General features: G+C 40.1%; 1 protein-coding gene across 2 annotated transcripts in view; it reads right to left on the bottom strand.

The window, feature by feature from the left end:
• The window catches only part of KCNIP4 (potassium voltage-gated channel interacting protein 4), an 814425-nt gene that overhangs the window by 209683 nt on the left and 586591 nt on the right, over positions 1-18151 (bottom strand). The gene's annotated exons all lie outside the window — the stretch shown is intronic.

Here is an 18151-nt window from a genome sequence, read left to right as displayed (position 1 = left end):
TCACAATAGTTAACATTTTCTGAGCACTTACCAAGTGCTCATCAATGTTAGAGTGATTTATCAACAATTAACTTACTCCCACAGCTCTGTGTGATAGGAATTATGGTCATCTTCATTTTACAAGAGAGGAAACTGAAGCACAAAGAGGTCAATTTGTCAAAGCTGCTGCCACAGTGCTTGGTAGGCATTGAAAATTCATTCTTTCATTCAGTTATCCTCTAACATTTATTATGATAAAATGGGAAATAGTGTTCAAACCTATCCTTTAGGGAGTTATAGGTTAATAAAGGAGGCAGGCATGAATTCGAATGTGACCAATAAATGCACCAGCACTTGAGTAGATGTCTTTGAGGGTACAGTGGAAGCACAAGAAGGGAAAGTCAGCTCCACCTGGGGAAAGGTGGGTGGTGGCAACGGGAAGGAGACCTCATAGAGGTGACCATCAGTAATGGTAGCTGGCATTGTCAGTAGGACTACTATGTCATACACAGGTTTCAGGGCAGGTAGACTTGGGGTAAGTCCTGGTTCTGTCAATTGCTTGTTTTGTGAGCTAGGGAAACCACTCCATCTCTGATTCTCATTTTTCTAAACTCAAGATGAGAATGCAGCTGCCTTCTTCTCACGGTAGATGTGAGAGGTAACTGAGATTGTGGAGGGCCGAGCCCAGTCCCGGGTGTTGCCCTGCTCGGCACAGGGTAGTTTTGGGATCATGACAGAGGCTCTGCTGAGTCTAGAAGGATGATGTGACTTTGCTCTTCTCTAGTCCTGCTACTCCTCCCTGCTCCCAGATCTCATTCCAGTCTTCTCCCCATGAAGATTTCCTTAATACCCAAGCCCACAGGGCTATTTTTCTCCTCTGGACACCAGGAATATACTTAGGTCATCAAGTTGGCTCTTAAAATGGTGCTTTTCATTTTGGATAATATGTTTATGGGAAACATCTTTCTATCAATCTGCCCATGCATCTATCCATCTAAACATGTTGTTTTCAGCTGTGTTACCTAGCCAACGATGAGGAAGCAGTTCTCAGTAGTTCATGGGGAAATAAATGTTTCAAGTAACCATTCTCTGAAATCCCCATCAACATATAACTATAGGAAGTCAAAAGTTAAAAAAAAAAAGTTACAGAAATGAATTAGGTCAGGTCTACTGTGACTGTCTTTTTTTAATCCTACACAATACCATATTATTGAAAACAACTATGGTACAGAGAGGTTAAGTGACCTGGCCAAGGTCATGCAGTGAGAAAGTAATAAATAGATCCAGATTTCAAACATCCCTTTGTCTGACTCCCAGATTTATTCTTCTCCCTTTATGCTTCTCAGCAGATTTCAGCAAATATTTGTAAACTGAACTTCTGATTTATAGAGTTAAGGCAAAGTATTTTAAAATTGCCACATCCCATTTTCCAGGAAAGAAATCCCGACCATCCTTGAAAATCACATAAAGACCCAAGGATATGATTTTATTGATTCCAGGCAGAACAATGGGATTCTCAGTGTAGGATCCACCAGCTGAAGAGTCCTGAGACGAGCCCTTTCCTGTCTACATTAGCTACCTTTACCACTTGGTTTTCTGAGCTCCTCCTGGTGGCTCCTGCTATAAGATCTTCCAGCTCTCAAAGAACAACATGGGCTCTCTCATGTGCAGACCCCAGAGTAGGATTTTGTAAGGTAATAACACCATCAAAGAAATTCATACTTCATCTGAGAAGTCTAGGGGAATGGGGAACACCTGGACAAGAGTGTTTTCCTAGGGGCGTTTTGGGAAAGAATAATTGGCTGAATATTATTTTTTTTAAAAAAACTTTCTGTTTAGGCTCTATCATTTTTTGCAGTCATTCGCTAGCCCCAACCCAGTTTGTTAAATTAAAATATGCTCTGATTTTCTCCTCATTCCCAGGCTCACCCCCTTCTTTACATGTTAAGGGGTGTCCAGCAAAAGGAAAGAAATATCAAAGGTATAAGCTACCCCTTCACTCCTGCTCACTCTAAGCCAGGCACCATGCTATGTGCTTTACATGTACAAATTCATTTAAACTTACCGCAAACCAGACTTGGATGCTGCTATTCCTTGTTTAAAGAAAAATAAAAACCAAGGGCTTTTGAGATTACATTATTTCCACAAAGTCCCATTCAACAAGGGGCACAATCAGAATTTATATCTGATTTACTCCACAATAATAGCCGGTAGCATTTACGGAGAACTTATGTCAGGCACTACTCTAAAATTTTTATATGTATATTAACTGACTTAACTCTTTCTCACCAAAATGATGAAAGCTACTCACCTCTGGTGCCCTCTTTTCTACCCCCAACCTTCATCTCCAACCAAAGTGTACCACATACCTCCATCTTGGGCTCCTCAATTACTTGGAAATATCCCTGTATGTTCTCCAGACAAACTTTCCTCTCAAACATGTCAGGATTCAAGCTATTTCACTTAGCCGTGGGGCTCATTCTGAAAGGTTAGTAAGTGCACCTGGCATGCATTTCTTTAAAATATGTATACAGTTGTCCATTAAACAATTAAACATCCAGCCTTCTGGGTTGAGTGCCCCATTGAATCCATAAGATAGTGGTAAGGGAGTACCTTCCACTTTAAGAAACTTCCAGCAACATTGCACCAATGTCTTGATGAGAGGTCTCACGTGTCTTATGATCAAAGCACGTGGAGTATATAATCTTCATATAAGCAAATTGACAGATTATTTGGAAATGCAACTAGAAAATTTTCATAAGAATACAATCTTTCCTTGTGATTTACGATTTTTATTGCCTGCTCTAATTTCCTTTTCCTGGCCTTTCTGACTTACACTGAGTGGGTTCCTGGGTTCCCCAGTTTAATAGGACATACAACTTCATCTTTGATGTCACAATCCTTTCCATGTGCTCTCTCTCTAGAAGGTGTCTGCCACATACCACTACCATGAGCTGGCTTTAGGGCAGTGATTATCAAGGATGATATAATGATGACCCTTTCTTTATCATCTTATAATTAGGACCAAAATAATTTTGAATCCTTGTTATATGTGTATTACATAAACTATGTCATCAAATCATCACAATATCCTGATAGGATAGGTAATATGGTTAACACCATTTTAAACAGGACATCGAAATGCAAAAGCTTAAGTAACGGTGGAGAAAATTTTCAAATTTTCACATACTGAGTACAGGAGAAGCCATTTTGGTTTTATGTGGTTCAGCCTGAACTTTATGTGAGCCATGTGAGTTTGCAGGGCCTGATTTATGGCCTATCAGACATACACTGTACATCTGCTTTACTCATTAAAGGAAAGATAGTCAAACCCCAAGGTAAAGAATGCTCACGTTGAAGATACAGATCATTGCTTCTCTTCCTGCGATGCCAATATTAATGCTTCTTGTCCCCTTCCCAGACACCAGGATCATTCTGCCCCATTATGTATTGCTAATCTGTAACTGAACCTCTCCGTTGAATTTTTGGAAGAATAACCCCTTCCATGCTTGATGTGTGTTCTTTGTTCTAGCCAGGTGTAAGACTGCTAAAAACCATGCTTCAATGGAGCAATTTCTCAGAGTGCTGAGGCTGTCTCCTGTGCTACAGTCTTCAGCTTGGCTTGAATAAAACTTTCTTAATCTTAGCTATAAACTGGTTATTGAGTTTCCATCAACACTGCTTGGCAGAGTAGACAGGATGTCAGAGAAATCCACCTGAGGTCACCTGGAATCTACTTTGGACTAGCACGTGGTACCAACACAGGCTCCTGGCTTCTCAGATTTCTCCTTGTGCTTTGGTGAATTCTTCTGATATCCAGACCTCATTGCTTTGATATCTTTGACAAAATTCTGCAAATCACATTCTAAATGAAGTTCTTTTGACCTCTAGCTAACTTTGGGATGCTTCAGAGGGCCGCTACACAACTCAAAGAGAGATATTAAACTAATTAGGCTTATTTGGAAGGTTACATTATATGGGAAACATTGTCAAATGAGTGGTGATGCATCTTCTTAGGTTATACTATATGGATGAATGTTATTAATATAAATGTTCTATAAATTATATAAAGTTCCTAAAATTTGAAATGTCTTGGTATGTTATCAGTCATAATTCTAGTTATTATATTAAAATGGTGTATGTCACAGAAATAGCCAGATTTCCTAAATAACTGCATTGTAGGCAGGTCTTTAACCATGCATTTTAAGATTTTGTAATTTATAGTCATTGTCTTACTCTATAAAATGCTTATAGATGACTTGCTTTTATGTTCCAAAACTAAATTAGACTAGGTAGCAAAAGATTTCCACCATGTATGAGGACTGTTTCAGCAGTGGCTCTCATGTAAAGCTACTGAAGAAATAGTAATGCGGTCTCCTTTAACTGCTTATGCCCTTTACTCAGTTTGCTTCCAGTACCACAGGAAGAAAACAACCAGGACTGTATTTTTATTAACAGTTTATTTTCTTTCTTCTAGGAATAATTTACAAGAAGTTCCTATTGATAATGCTGAACTAGTTTTATTTATAGATGGGTCCTACTTAAAGGATGACCAGGGACATTACCGAGCTGGAAATGTGATAATGTCCACAGTGAATATAATCAAAGGCTTTTATTTACCAGAAACAAAGTCAGCACAACAAGCTGAATTAATTATCTTATCTTAACCCAAGCTTGTAAACTAGCTGAAGACCAGATAGTGAATGTTTATACTGGCAATCATTATCCTTTTGGAGTGGTACATGACTTTGGAATGCTATGGAAACAATGAGATTTTTAACCTCTTCAAGAAAACCTAAAAATGGAAAACAGATTGCCAAGGTTGTTAATTGTTATCACTGCTGAAACAGTTAGCAATTACTAAAACACCAGGGCATTCCAAATCTGACACTCTGGAAGCTAAAGGAAATTAGTTTGGTGATGCTGCAGCCTAACAGGCAGCTTTAAATACTCATCCTGTCCAGCCTAGAGAATGTCTCTGTTAACCTTGCTAACCCAGTAAAAGATTTCCTTCTACAGGCTCAAGAAATTGCCATTAAAGAAGAGAAAAATATGTGGCAACAAAAAGGGGGAATTTTTTGCCTCATCACACAAATATAATTTGGACTTGATAAAAAGCTTATGGTGTCTGTTGGAGAACAATTGCTGTTACTCCAACACATACATCCTTTAACTCATTTGGCATCTGAAAAAAATGGTTTTATGAGAAAACAATATTTTGGAAATCTTCACCCATACCTGTTTCAAGGGAGACATACTACATTATTTTCAGGGTCTCATTAAGGCACTTAAAAGAAATAAAAAAAATTGGTAGCTAACTCTAGTTTTAGTGAGTTCTCAGGAGACAGAAGCCTTAAGGACTGTGGATTATAACCTGGAGATTTTGTTTACTGGAAAAAAAAAAACCCATCAGATAAAAGATTATTTGCAGCCACAATAGAAAGGACCTTATCGGGTATTATTAATTAGTCCATGCACAGGCAAACTGAAAGGCATCCATTCATGGATTCACATGTCTCATTTAAAAAAGGTTCCTCCACCTGATTGGACTCTGGCATTGGTTTCTGATACATGTATTCAACTGACCAAGACAGGTATCCACAAACCAGGATGAGAAGAAGACAACAGCAGAGGCACACAGCTAACCTAAGATGCCAGACCCGACCCATATGCTTAATTATAATAGTTTCTTATTTGGGGAGGATTTTGCCCATGAATTAAATGTTTTTTCTATCATAGGTACAGTCTTACGCTGATTTTAAGAACCAACTGAGTTGTTAGGTTTGTACTCAATTACTGATGTACAGCACTTCTAGCTTACTTGGTGGATTTTTCGTCTCCAAGTCTCTGATTGGATGGCCCTTAGAAAACTTACCTTAGAAGAAAGAAGTTATAATTCTGTTCAGGCTACTATTGCTATTACTAGATGGGATTTTCTCATGTGGTCAATCAGTCATAATTGTTCTGACTTTGGCGATAAATATGAATTCTCTCTTAATGTTACCCAAGCTTAGTCTGAACAATGAGCTAAAGTTTGGTCAAAGAACATAACTTCCCAGTTATTAGGAGGGATCCTCTCTCAGCTTTGGGATGGATTTATATGGCTAACACCAGGCTATCACTGTTTAATTTTAAGAGCTTCCCTATGTTGGGAACAACTAAATCATACTAAGGATAATCAGCCTAATGACACTAGAATATTAAGCTGTGTGCCTCACAAAAATGCTAACAATATCACTTCCCTTAAAGACAGTGATTGGTTTGGGTCAGATTGGGTTACACAACCAGGAATATACTACGTTTCACCTAATGGAACTCGGTGACTCTGTGGTGCCAATCTGTGGCCCTGGCTTCTGCCAGGATGCATAGGAAGATGTATCCTAGGATTTCCTTCCGTTTAAGGGAACATGCATACCAATTTAGATGTAACTCCAGCATATTTACCCTTAATGCATGCCCAGTGGACAAAAAAAAAGAAAAAAATTGACATTCCATTGGCATGACCATTTGGCAGCTACTTTTGTGCCTTTCACAGGATTGGAAGACATAAACACTCACATCAAGGCCCTAATAAAATTCATTCAACAAGCCTTGAACAATGGTAATCAGGCCATTGGCCTACTAAATTCTTGAGATATCCATGATCAGAAAAGCAGTATAATGACACCACATGGCTCTTGACATCCCTACAGTGTCCCAAGAAGTCACCTGTACCGTAATTCAAACTGAGTGCTGTGTTTTTCTGCTGTTTTCTACCAGATGCCTCCTCTAATATAACACATTTAATGACCTACATGAAAAATCAGACTTCTGCCTTAGGTGAACCACTTTCCAGTCTTGGTGAACTTTTAAAAAAACCAGTTTGGTTTTAGAAGCTCATGACTTAAATCTCTACTTATAACTTTATTAATGTTATTAACTATATTATTTATAGCCTGTCTGTTTTATAGGATTGTTGTTTCTTGGATAATTACCTACTGTGTAACCAAGCCTCAGAAAAAATTAATGATGACCACATATCTTGATCATATATATAACTCTACATAAATAATTATCATTCATGTAACATGTATTAATATTCCTTTAAAATTATTCTTAAAAATCACACATACGATGTCTGTGAGATAATCTGACGTAGTTGATAAAATGTAGCATCTATAAGATGTTTCCCTGTCAGCACATACCTTTAATCCTGTTCACTGTATATAATTAACCCCCAACATAGATGACTATGCAAATCCAGAGATAAAAGAGGCTTCATATCCATGGACATGATGGACCCACTGGCATCAAAGGACAAAATTTTGATCATTAATACTTTCTATCTAAAATTTTGCTATCAAAAGGGGGAAATGATGGAGAAATTTTTCAAATTTTCACTTACCTAGGTATAAAGAAAGTCATTTTGGTTTTACATGATTCAGCTTGAACTTTATTTGAACTATGTGAACTTAGAGGGCCTGATTTATGGCCTATCAAGCATACATTGTATATTTGCTTCACTTGTTAAAAAAAGAATGCATTATCCTCTGATAAAGAAGGCTCACAATGAAGATACAGATCATTGCCTCTCTTCTGGTGACCTCAACATTAATAGTCCATATCCCCTTTCCAGATGCCAGGGTCATGCTGAACTGCTGTGCATATGCTAATCCGTAACTACACTTCTTCCCCGGAATTTGGAAAGAATGTCCTGCCTGCTATACTTGATGTACCTTCTTTGTACAACACTATGCTGAAAACCACGCCTCAGTGGAGCAGTTTCTCAGTGCTATCTGAGAGGCTGTCTCCTGGGCGATCGTCTTCAGCTTGGCTTGAATAAAACTCTTTCTTATTCTTTGCTATAGACCATTTATTGATTTTTCATTAACAGTAACTTGCACAAGATTATGAAAGGGATCAGAATATGCCACTTAAAAATATGCCACTTTGGCATAAGGATTATGTTGAGCTGAAGGTAACTGAGAGTCAGCAGAGCAAGAAAAGTTCTCTGCCCTCCTGTTACCTACCTAAAGGCAGGGCATACATGCATTTTATTTTGTGAAGCTGCCCTCTCACTCTTCTGCGCCAAGAATCAGAGAGCAACTCTTATCATGGGAGACAGAAAGTCATCACCGTGATCAGTCTGCATAAACAAACCTAACTGCATAGAAATCTTATCCTCTATTAATGCCCCTCATATACTTCCCAACAATTTATCATCCCTTAAAGCCCCAACTCCCTTTCTTTTGCTAAAATGGTACCTAAGCCCCAGAATCTAGCTGCTTCTTTTGAGTTTTGCTTCTTTTCTCTGAATGTATATGCACATAAATATTAATAAAAATTGAATGCCTTATTTCTGTTAATCTGTCCTTTGTCAGTATAATTTGAAGGCCTTCAGTTACTAAACATAAGATGGTAGAGAAAAAGATTTTCCTCCCTAACAATAACATGCTAGAAGTCAGGGAGTTGGGATTTAACCACAGGAATTTTCACTTTAAAGCCAGTGCTTTTATACCCCTGGGGAGGTATATGTAAACACCACTATTTTTGTTTTGTTCTCATTGTAGCCCCATTAAACAAAGAGAAGTAAGATTTAAAAAGCAAATAGTATCCATAAAGATGTGTTGTGGCCTTAATTTCATACTGAAGTATAAATGCTTACTATCAAGTTCTTTCCTGGAAGCAAGGAAAAGAGAAATGAGGTAAGGGAAGGGGCTCAGGATTGGAGGGGGGGGGAAGGGGGAAAGTTAAAGGGGAGAGAGAAGAGAGGAAGAAAAGGGGGAGGGAGAAATGAGAGTGAGGAAAGATGAGCAATCCTCTATGCCAGCCACCATGAGAGATTCAGAAGCTGAACGTGGCCTGTTTTCTGTTTGCTAGATTCTCAGAGACATCCAGGGAGGTGGGATCTGAAACAGAAGTAAATGAGGCTATGGGAAAGGGATGAGCAAAGGGTTATTCCTGCCTAAATTAGTCCCACCTCCCTCGTCCACTGGTCTCGGGGGTCTCTGTACCTAGACATGCAGAACATCCTTTTGGCCCCACTTTCTCAGTTGTAAGCTTCAAATGACCTTGGAAAGCAGGTGGTTTTAAAAGTGTGACAAATTGCATCTCCGTGGGTACTGCACTGGCCATAGCTGGGCCTCGGGCCCCGCGCTCAGTGTCTGTTTCTTGGCCCTAAGCTGCCTTCTCTTTCACCTGGGGAAGGACTCTGCTGCCTTAGATTTATCACTTCGTCAGCTCGGTTCAGTTCTTAGGCACAAGATTCCTATAGATTGACTCCTGTGCTCTCAGCTGCATTGGCTCCTTTCCTGTCCCACGGCAGCACTTTGGGAAAGCAAGCCCAACTGATTTAGACCTAAATCCATTCCAAATCTCAGGAGACACTGAATGATTATCTTGACCAGGTTTTGTTGTGTAGAGTTGTGTACAACTCTGAGAATACTTCCTTTTCTGAGAACACTTCTAACTCCTTCTTATTTGTTTGTTTATTCACTTAATTTTTTCTTCTTTTTTTCTTTCTTCTTTCCTTCCTTCCTTCTTTCCTTTTTTCCTTCCTTCCTTCTTTAATTCCTCTCTCTCTCTCTCTCTCTCACACACACACACAATTATCACTGGGATCACTTCCCTCATCTGCCAGGCTAGAATAGGTGAGGCCCCAGTGACTAGAGAAGCCCCCTTTGCACTGACCTTGGTGTGCTGCGTGATGAACAAGGCTTAGTGAATGTCTATACAAAAGATGTTTAGGATGCAGGGTATGGGCCATGGTAGGCATTCGTCCCTAAATGCTAGTTCTCTGAAGTGACTGGGCAGGATCTGACAGCCAGGATTCATGGCCAGGTCTCTGGAACCTCAGTTCAGTGCTCTTTCCACTATAACAGGAATTTAAGGTGTCTATGTAATAGCTAAGATATAAGCAAGGCAGGACCATGCATACAGAAGAGAGGGAGTCCTCCTAGTGAGGAGATCAGAAAACTCCACACTAAAGAGCAGCTTCTTCCGGGGATTGGCAGGTCAACAAGGATAGAGCATCATTCAGCTTGATGAAGGTCAGGCCTAATGTTACATATGTTCGGATGCTGATCATGAGTGCTAGCTGTTGTTGGTACCTCCAAATCAGACACATTTATGTCTAGCTGCCAAGATCTGCTTCAGGCTAGCAGCCGGTGAAACTGGGGCCCGCATCTCAGCAAATCTCTTTGGCAAGAAGTACTAAACTTTATTTTTTTTTTTTGAAAGAGGCAAAGGATAAATTTTCTTTCTAACTTAGCTCCAAAAACAGAGGCTTAAAAAGCTGGAAATGGAATCATTTCTCCTCTGAGAATTACATGTCTTTCAGAACTTCTAGTCAATCAGTGTTGCAGCTTATCGCTGCTGGAGATCGCTTGTTTCCTATCATTATGCTCACGTTGTCAATAGTGCTAAAATCAGTCTGTACTAATTTCCTACTGCTGCTGTGACAAACACAAAGTTGGTGGCTTAAAACAATGCCATCTTTCAGCACTGGAGGTTGAAAGTCTGAAATGGGTCTCATTGGGCTAAATTCAAGGTGCTGGCAGGGTTGCACTCCTCCAGGAGGCTCTAGGAAAGAATCTGTTCCCTCGGGTTTTCCAGGTTCTAGAGTCTGCTCTTGTTCCTTGGCTAGTGGCCACCTCCATCTTCAATGCCAACAATGGACAATTAAGTCTCTCTCAGACAACATCATTCTGAACTGCATTCTTTTGCCTCTTTCTTCCATTTATCCCTGTGAATCCATCAGGCCTGTCTGGATAATCAAGGATAATCTTCCTACGTTAAGGTCAGATAATTAGCAACCTTAATTCCATCTGCATCTTTAATTACCCTTGCCATGCAACCTAGCATATCCATGGGTTTTGGAAATTAGAATGTGGTTGTCTTTGAGGGACCATCATTCTGCCTATCACTCAGTTCATAATATACAAATTACTTTGAACAGAAAACACCCTTTTAAATAAGAAAAGAAAAGCTACCTTAAATTGAAACCCACAAAAATAGACTCGACTTCATCAGGAGCAAGCCAATTAAGAGATGTGTGTGTATGTGTGTGTGTGTGTGTGTGTGTGTGTGTGTTTAATATACATAAAAAGAACCTTGTCTTTGAGAAGCAAAGGGCAGATTTAATTAGCATTTCTATCTTTGAACTTCCAATTTTCACTAAGAAAGGACTGAAGAAAGTACGTTTCAAAGTATTAAAAAGGAACAGCAAACAGTTTGGAAGATAAAAGCTAATGATCAAACCAAGGGACATTCTGCTTTCATTTTAGTGGTCAGAAGCAATTAGATGCAGAGAAGGTATTTCCTGTGAGCCCAAAACTAACCTAGGAGTTACAGGAGACAGAACCTCAAAGTAGACAGAACTGGGATAACGTTCCTTTACAGAATTTCTAGGAGGATCACAAAACATAATGGCGGTAAAGGCACTTCTTAACTGGGAAAAGGCACTCACACGTAACACTCCAATTAACTCGCCCAGACACCCCAGGATGGATAAGACTAGAAATGAACCACGATCTTCAGCTACAGAGGTTTTCATTTTTACTTAAAGTTGTCAGTCCTCTGGACATGAACGAGTCATAGACCATGACTTTCAGAAAGACTTTTCACTGCAATAACAAAGCTGTGGTAAATGAGGGGATTTCCCCTGCAGAGACCCTCTGATGCTGTCCCCTAAGGAATGTGCACTCAGATGGGCTGGTTCTCACACACCTGAGTTAAAAAACAACCCTAGCCCTTTCCAAAAATCTACATTTATCCAGGGTTTTGTTGTAATTTTATGTGTATTTTCACTTTTCCAGACTTTGTCTCACTTATTCTTCATACCTGTTTGCTAAATAAAAAAAAAATGAGAGCATTGAGGACATGAGAGTTTTTTTAATCCAGAAACAAGCAGCAAAATTGGGTTTTAAAACTAGGTGTTTGGCTCCATATCCAGTTTGGGGTTTGTTGTTGTTTTTTTGTTTTCTGCTCTAGTATTTACAGAGTGGTTTCTCCATATTGGGTGCTGTAATAAGGAAGTGCTTTATTTCAGTGATTTATGAAATGGGAGTAATAAAATTGCATACCTCCTGGTGCTGTCAGGAGCAATAAATGGGTTAGTGCACAGTACAGCTAAAGCATTCAGGCCATTGCAGAGCATATGGCAAGTGCTCTATTTATAAGAGTCATTAGAATTTCTTCACAAGCCATCTCTGAGGTGTTTCTATTATTACACCTATTTGACAAATGAAGAAATTGCAAGTCAAAATGGTTAAGACCCTTAACCACTTTTTCTGGTACGAGACCAAGTGAGCCATGAGACTCCGTCCTCATTCCCACAAGCCAGCCTCATGTTGGCCCTCCGGGCTTGGTTCTTTAAAACAGAGCCACTCTTAGTCCCTCAGCTAGTCCTGAGCTTCCAAGCGAGGCAGAGCCTAAGCTAACTGAACTGCCAAACTGTTCAATCTGTCTGGAAAGATCCTCAGATTTCAGGTGCCATAGCTCAGTGATCATTTCTTCACTTGAGAAATCTGACCTTCACATCATTTCTATCTCATGTCATTCATGTATTTATTTATTCATTCTTTAGAACAGTTGACACTGACTGTATGCCATGCAAAATATGTAGGGGACTATGGGGGATAAATACTACGAAGAAGCTTACAGTTCAGGAGGAGGCAAGGAATGCATGTGTGTCACTACATCCAAGGAAGAATATTAGTGTTCATGAGAAAGTATGTTTTAAGTGCAGCGGGGATTTACAGGAGGAAGAGGAACAGGGAAGGGAGGGTTGAGGTCCATCAGGGATTTTATAGAGTCTGAGTTTGACCTTCATAGTTGTTCAATCATTTTTTTCAATGAGTCAATCAACAACATTTATCATCTACTATACGCTAAACATGCAAAACCCCTCAATATAATCCAATCAACAAATCCGGTTGGCTCCACCATAAAAATACAACCTTTCTCTGACTATCTCTTACTAAATCTGCTAATATAGCCCTAGATCCAAGCCACCATTGACACATTCCCTCTGACCTTCCTGCTTTCACTCCCACATCTCTACAGTGTATTTTTCACACAGTACCTGGATAAAGAGTATATTTTTCATGTAACTTCCCTGCTCATGCCCTTCCAATAGCTGTCCATGACATTGGGATAACAGTCAAGCTCTCACCATGTCTTGGCCTCCCTCTGATCTCAACTGAGACCAATTTCACCCCCTCCTCCCCATCCCCAACCACAGTTCTCTCTTCACACAGTCTTTCAATTCTCTGAATAAACCAAGATTATTCCTGCCTAAGGCTTTTGTGCTTCATGATCCCTCTGTGTGGAATACTCACTACCCCAAGGCTGTCTCCTTATTTCTCGCTCTTTCTCATCACTCAGCCCTGCTAGGCTCAAATGCTGTCTGTTAAGAGGGAGTCTCCTTGACCAGAAATACTGTGTCTCCTGTCCCCACTGCCAGTCAGTCTCTATCAAATTGCCGTGTTTTTTCTCCAGAGCACTCACCACTTTCCCTGGAGTATTTTTTCACATGTTTGTTAGCTCACGCATTGCCTATCTCTTTCCATTCGTATGGAATACTTTGTCACATTATGTCCAGCTGCTAGAAGAGTGCTTGGTGACCACAGGTTTTTCATAACTATTTGTTGAATGAATCAATGAATGAAAGGATGAATGGCATAAGACAGTGTTCCTCACTCATGCAGGCATTTGAAATCACATAAATTGCCTCAGCAATAGTCACGATCAGAGATTGGCAACTAACCTAATTTTATGGGACACTGGGTTCACGAGAGAATTCATCAGACATGTGGAGGAGGTCAGATTATGAAGAATTACAAGTACCTATAAGAGAGTTGAATAATGATTCTCTAATAAATGTTTCTGGACAGTAGAGTGGCATAATCACAACAGTGTCCTGTTTGCTTCATCTGCTCATAATAAAAACAAAAGCAACCACAGCAATGAGAGAAAAGAGAAAAACTGAAGACAAGAAGGCCGCGAGTTGGCTACTGCAAGAGTCTAAGTCAGAGGTCCTCTCGGTGGGCAGAAAGGAACAGGGATGAGCACAGAGACTAGCACAGGTGCAGAGATGAACGTGGCAGAACAGGGTGAAGCAGAACAGTGTGAAGGAGGTATCAAAGGTGATCTGAACTGACTGTGGATCATGGCGGATTCATTCATCAACATACTACTGGAACTGACTAGTGAAAAAATAAAAAAGGTGGTGGAAATATACTGAAAGGATGCAAGGATAACTCATAAACTTGAAGTCAGAACTGAATAGCCCACACTGAGGAAGGGGCAGAAGGAAGGCAGCTCTGGGTGGCCTGCAGTAGTAGTTTCTAGACCTCTAGTTGAGAGGGCTGCACTTAACTTATCTCTGGCACTCTCGAGCATGGCATCTATCCAACTCCAAATTTCAAATAGGAAAGTCCACCTGCAGATACGCCTGCATCAATCAGTTATGGCAGATCACTGAGTGCAGAAGAGCACCGGGGACTCACTCCTAAGGTTGGTGGTCCTTTTAGGAGAAAGGAAATTCTTGAGGGTTTGGACAGCCACTCCAAGTCATCATCTCTAGGTGAAAACAGAAACAGGAACAAGTAGGGAGATAAAGTGACAAGAGTGAATAAGAGCAAGGAATCAACAGTCTATGTGAAAGAGGAGCCAAATGTGCCAGAGCAAGAGTGGTGAGAGAGATCTCAGGAGATTTCAGAAAGTAATATTCTCACGAGAGCCAAGAAACAATTGAGCTTCAAGGAAAGGATGGACCATTGTGTTAAATGGAGAAACCCAATCATTCTCCAAGTTAAAATGTGGTCCTAGTACAAATTAGTCTGAGGTTGGTCAAAATGTGCATATGTATGTGCATGGGGAGGTGGTTTGTAGATGTATGTACAGAGGACTGGAGTGCACTCCTGAAAGGGGAAGGTAATGCTTAAAATGATTTTCAACTATGATGCTTCTGTTTTTCCATTGAATCCAAGATAATTCTACAAGTATTACTGACCATTCAGTCTGTGCCTAACTTGGATGCAGGAGCTGGGGGTACCATCCACACAAGTGAGTTAGCCCCTGCTCTCATGAAGCCTCCAGTCCAATGGCAATTTTTAGGGAAGTAGGCAGATGGCTATAATATTGTAATGAGAGCAATGGTGGTTCAGCATGGGAGCTCCTTAGACAGACACTTAACCCATATTTGAATTTGAACAGGTTTGCTGAAAAAAAAAAAAAAAGATACTATCTGAGCTGAGAGATTTTAAGGATGAGCAGGGTCAAAGATGGAGAAAATGTGTTGCCGGTGGAGGGAAAAGTAGGTTCTTAGACATGGGTAAGAACTTAGTGGCTCACATATTTGAGCAGGAGAAACACAGAGAGGACATTTTGGATGGGAATAAATTGTATTTCACGAGATGAGACTGCTAAGGCAAGCAGGACCCAGATCACAAAGGCTCTTTGAGCATGCTAATGGAGTCTGCTTTTTTATCCTGAAAGCACTAGGACCAATGAAAATTTGTAAGCAGAGGCAAGACAGCATCAAATTCATATTTTAGAAAGATCACTGTGGTTGCTGTGTTAGAGAATTGATTGGGAGGTAATGTGGCTGAACTTTAGGCAAGGAGACTAATTAGGAAGCTATTCTAGAAATCCAAGTGAGAAATGAATTAGGAATGTAGCCGATTTGGATGGATACAAAGTTTACAGAGGTGATGGATCTCCTGATACCAGGAGCTGATTAACCACGAGAACGAGGAGAGAGAGTCCTGAATGATGTTCAAGTTTCCAGAAAGAAAACAAGCAAACAAACAAACAAAAAACGTTTACCCTCTTTAGTTGACAGCTGAGACTATCTGCAAAATTAATTATGTTGTAAAGGACTAACAAATGGACGCATGTAGGTTTGAAACAAGAATCATTAAGTTTAGGGACTGAACAGTACACTAACTAGTCAGAGGTAAGATAGAGAAAGGGCATGCACATTACAACGTTGAGTTTGCCAGTACCAGCAGCCTCACGTTCCCAGAGCAATCATCTCCACCTTTGCAACTGCCAGTCATTGCCAAGGAGCCCAGCAGAAGAGAAGTGACAGTAAGGGGCATGTGAACATTTGTTCACGGCCATTTCATGTCCAGTGCTTTTGCTGAGCGGACTCTCCTCACTTCCACCTGTCTCAGAATGATAAATTCTCCAGGCAGATATATGAATATATATTTATTCTTGTAATGCCAAGTAGGAGGCTCTCTGGTTACCATACAAACTATTAGCAAACGTATTTGACTCTTTCTTAAAGAGTATCCAGAATCTAACCAATTCTCAGTAACTGACTGCCAAACACCTGAGGCAAGCCACCATCCTCTCCTTCTTGACTTTTGTCTTCTGGGTCATCTCTCAGCTCATGCCCTTGCTTTCCCATAGACTGTTCTGTAAGAAGAGCAGCCAGAGTAAACCTTTTAAAACAGGTCAAATCATGTGACAACTCTTGCTCAAAATCTCTGAACAGCTCTCTTTTTTCTAAAAGTAAAAACCCATTTTAAATGGGTATTGAGTCTCTTATAATAAGTTCCTGATTTCATCTCTCATTACATTGCCCTTACTCACTCACTCCAACCACTTTGGTCTCTTCAATGTGCTTTGATCATCCCAGGCATGCTCCTGCCTCAGGGCCTTTGCACTTGTGGTTTCCCCTCCCTGGACCAATCTCTACCTAGATTTCTACATGACACTTTCCCTTGGCAATATCAGGTCCATACTGCATGATCACCTTCATAAGCCCAGAAGGCTGCCTTATCCAAAATGGCACCCTTCCACTCTCAGTTCTCCCTTACCTCTTCCAAACCCTTTTATTCTTCTTAGAAATTACCAGTATCAAATAGACTGTATAGTTTCTTTCTTCATCTTGTTTTTCCCATGACTCTAAATGCCATACAGGGTTTTTGTCAGCTTCATTCACAATCCCCAGCACTGAGAACAGAGCTGACATGTCATAGGTGCTAGGTAATGAGCTGATGAATGTTGCTGAAATCTCGACTCAAACCAACAAGCATTCATTCATATGTACACATAGTTTTCCCTTTAATTAACATAAATTGATAATAATATATCACCCTGAAACATTTCACATTTAAGGGTAACATACAAGTAAACATAGAGAAAAAATTCCAAGTTTCCTCTAGAAGAAAACACTATGAAACTATTTGATACATTGCTTATGAAGAAATTGAAAATGTAACAGGTAACTAAAGTTCAAAAACTGTTTGAGTGATATTAAAAAGGCCACTTACCTGCCTTTTGAGGCTGGCGAGTCCTGAAATGGAGAGCGCCTAACACTTTTTGTTGTTGTTTTTATGTGAATGCCGAGATAGATTCGGCTTATAAAGTTTTGGATTTGAACTGGTTGAGCAGAATTGCTCTGCTTAACTGAGGGAGGCAGGATTTGAAGTGCCATCCTCCCCCTGCTTCCTAACTCTTTAGTGCCTGTAGTTATGTGTGTAAAAATAAAGGGATGGAAGTGAAGAAGTGGAATTAAGTCAGAGGATGCATGCTCCCTAAGAAATGACAAGAGTAATTTATTGAATGCCTCCTTTGTTCAAGATATGGTAGCAGAGAGGCTGCACATCTATTTTCCTGTTTGATTTTCACAAGGGCCCTGTAAGCTGTATATTATCAGCTCTAAGCAGATAAGGAAACTGAGAGAGGGCTAAAGAACTTTCACTTTTGCGCAGAATTTGTTGGTGCTGAGATGGAACCTAATCTGCTATAATTTACCCTCTTTATCCAAGGAACACTGCTTGTTTGTGCTTTGAACCACTCTTTCCTCCTTGCTGCAAAGTAGGAGACATTTTTTCCTTAGAAATTATTTTACAAACAGTGATTTGGTTTCCAGGTAAGTTCATTAAAACCCTTTGCAATGCATAATGCAGCCGTTAGATCAGGATTGTTTCTATGGAAATATGAGCCCCGAGTGCTAAACTGCCAACTTAACAAATGAACTTTGGGGATGTAATCTGTTTCCCTTTTCTCAGAGGAGATAAATAGGTGGTGCTGTTTAATTCCTCAACGCATTCTGGGTATCATCTTTCCAGATAGCGTTTGGCTGTGATGTATTTTCTCCCACCTCCGGAGTATAAAAAGCTGCAAGGTTTTCTGCCACACAGGAGTAAACGCTGAGCCCCAGAGCCAATTTCTC

This window comes from Camelus dromedarius, chromosome 1, assembly GCF_036321535.1.
Source record: "Camelus dromedarius isolate mCamDro1 chromosome 1, mCamDro1.pat, whole genome shotgun sequence".
NCBI classification, from domain to species: Eukaryota; Metazoa; Chordata; class Mammalia; order Artiodactyla; family Camelidae; genus Camelus; species Camelus dromedarius.
Note: the sequence above shows the minus strand (reverse complement) of the source record. Positions and strands in the feature narration are given on the sequence as shown.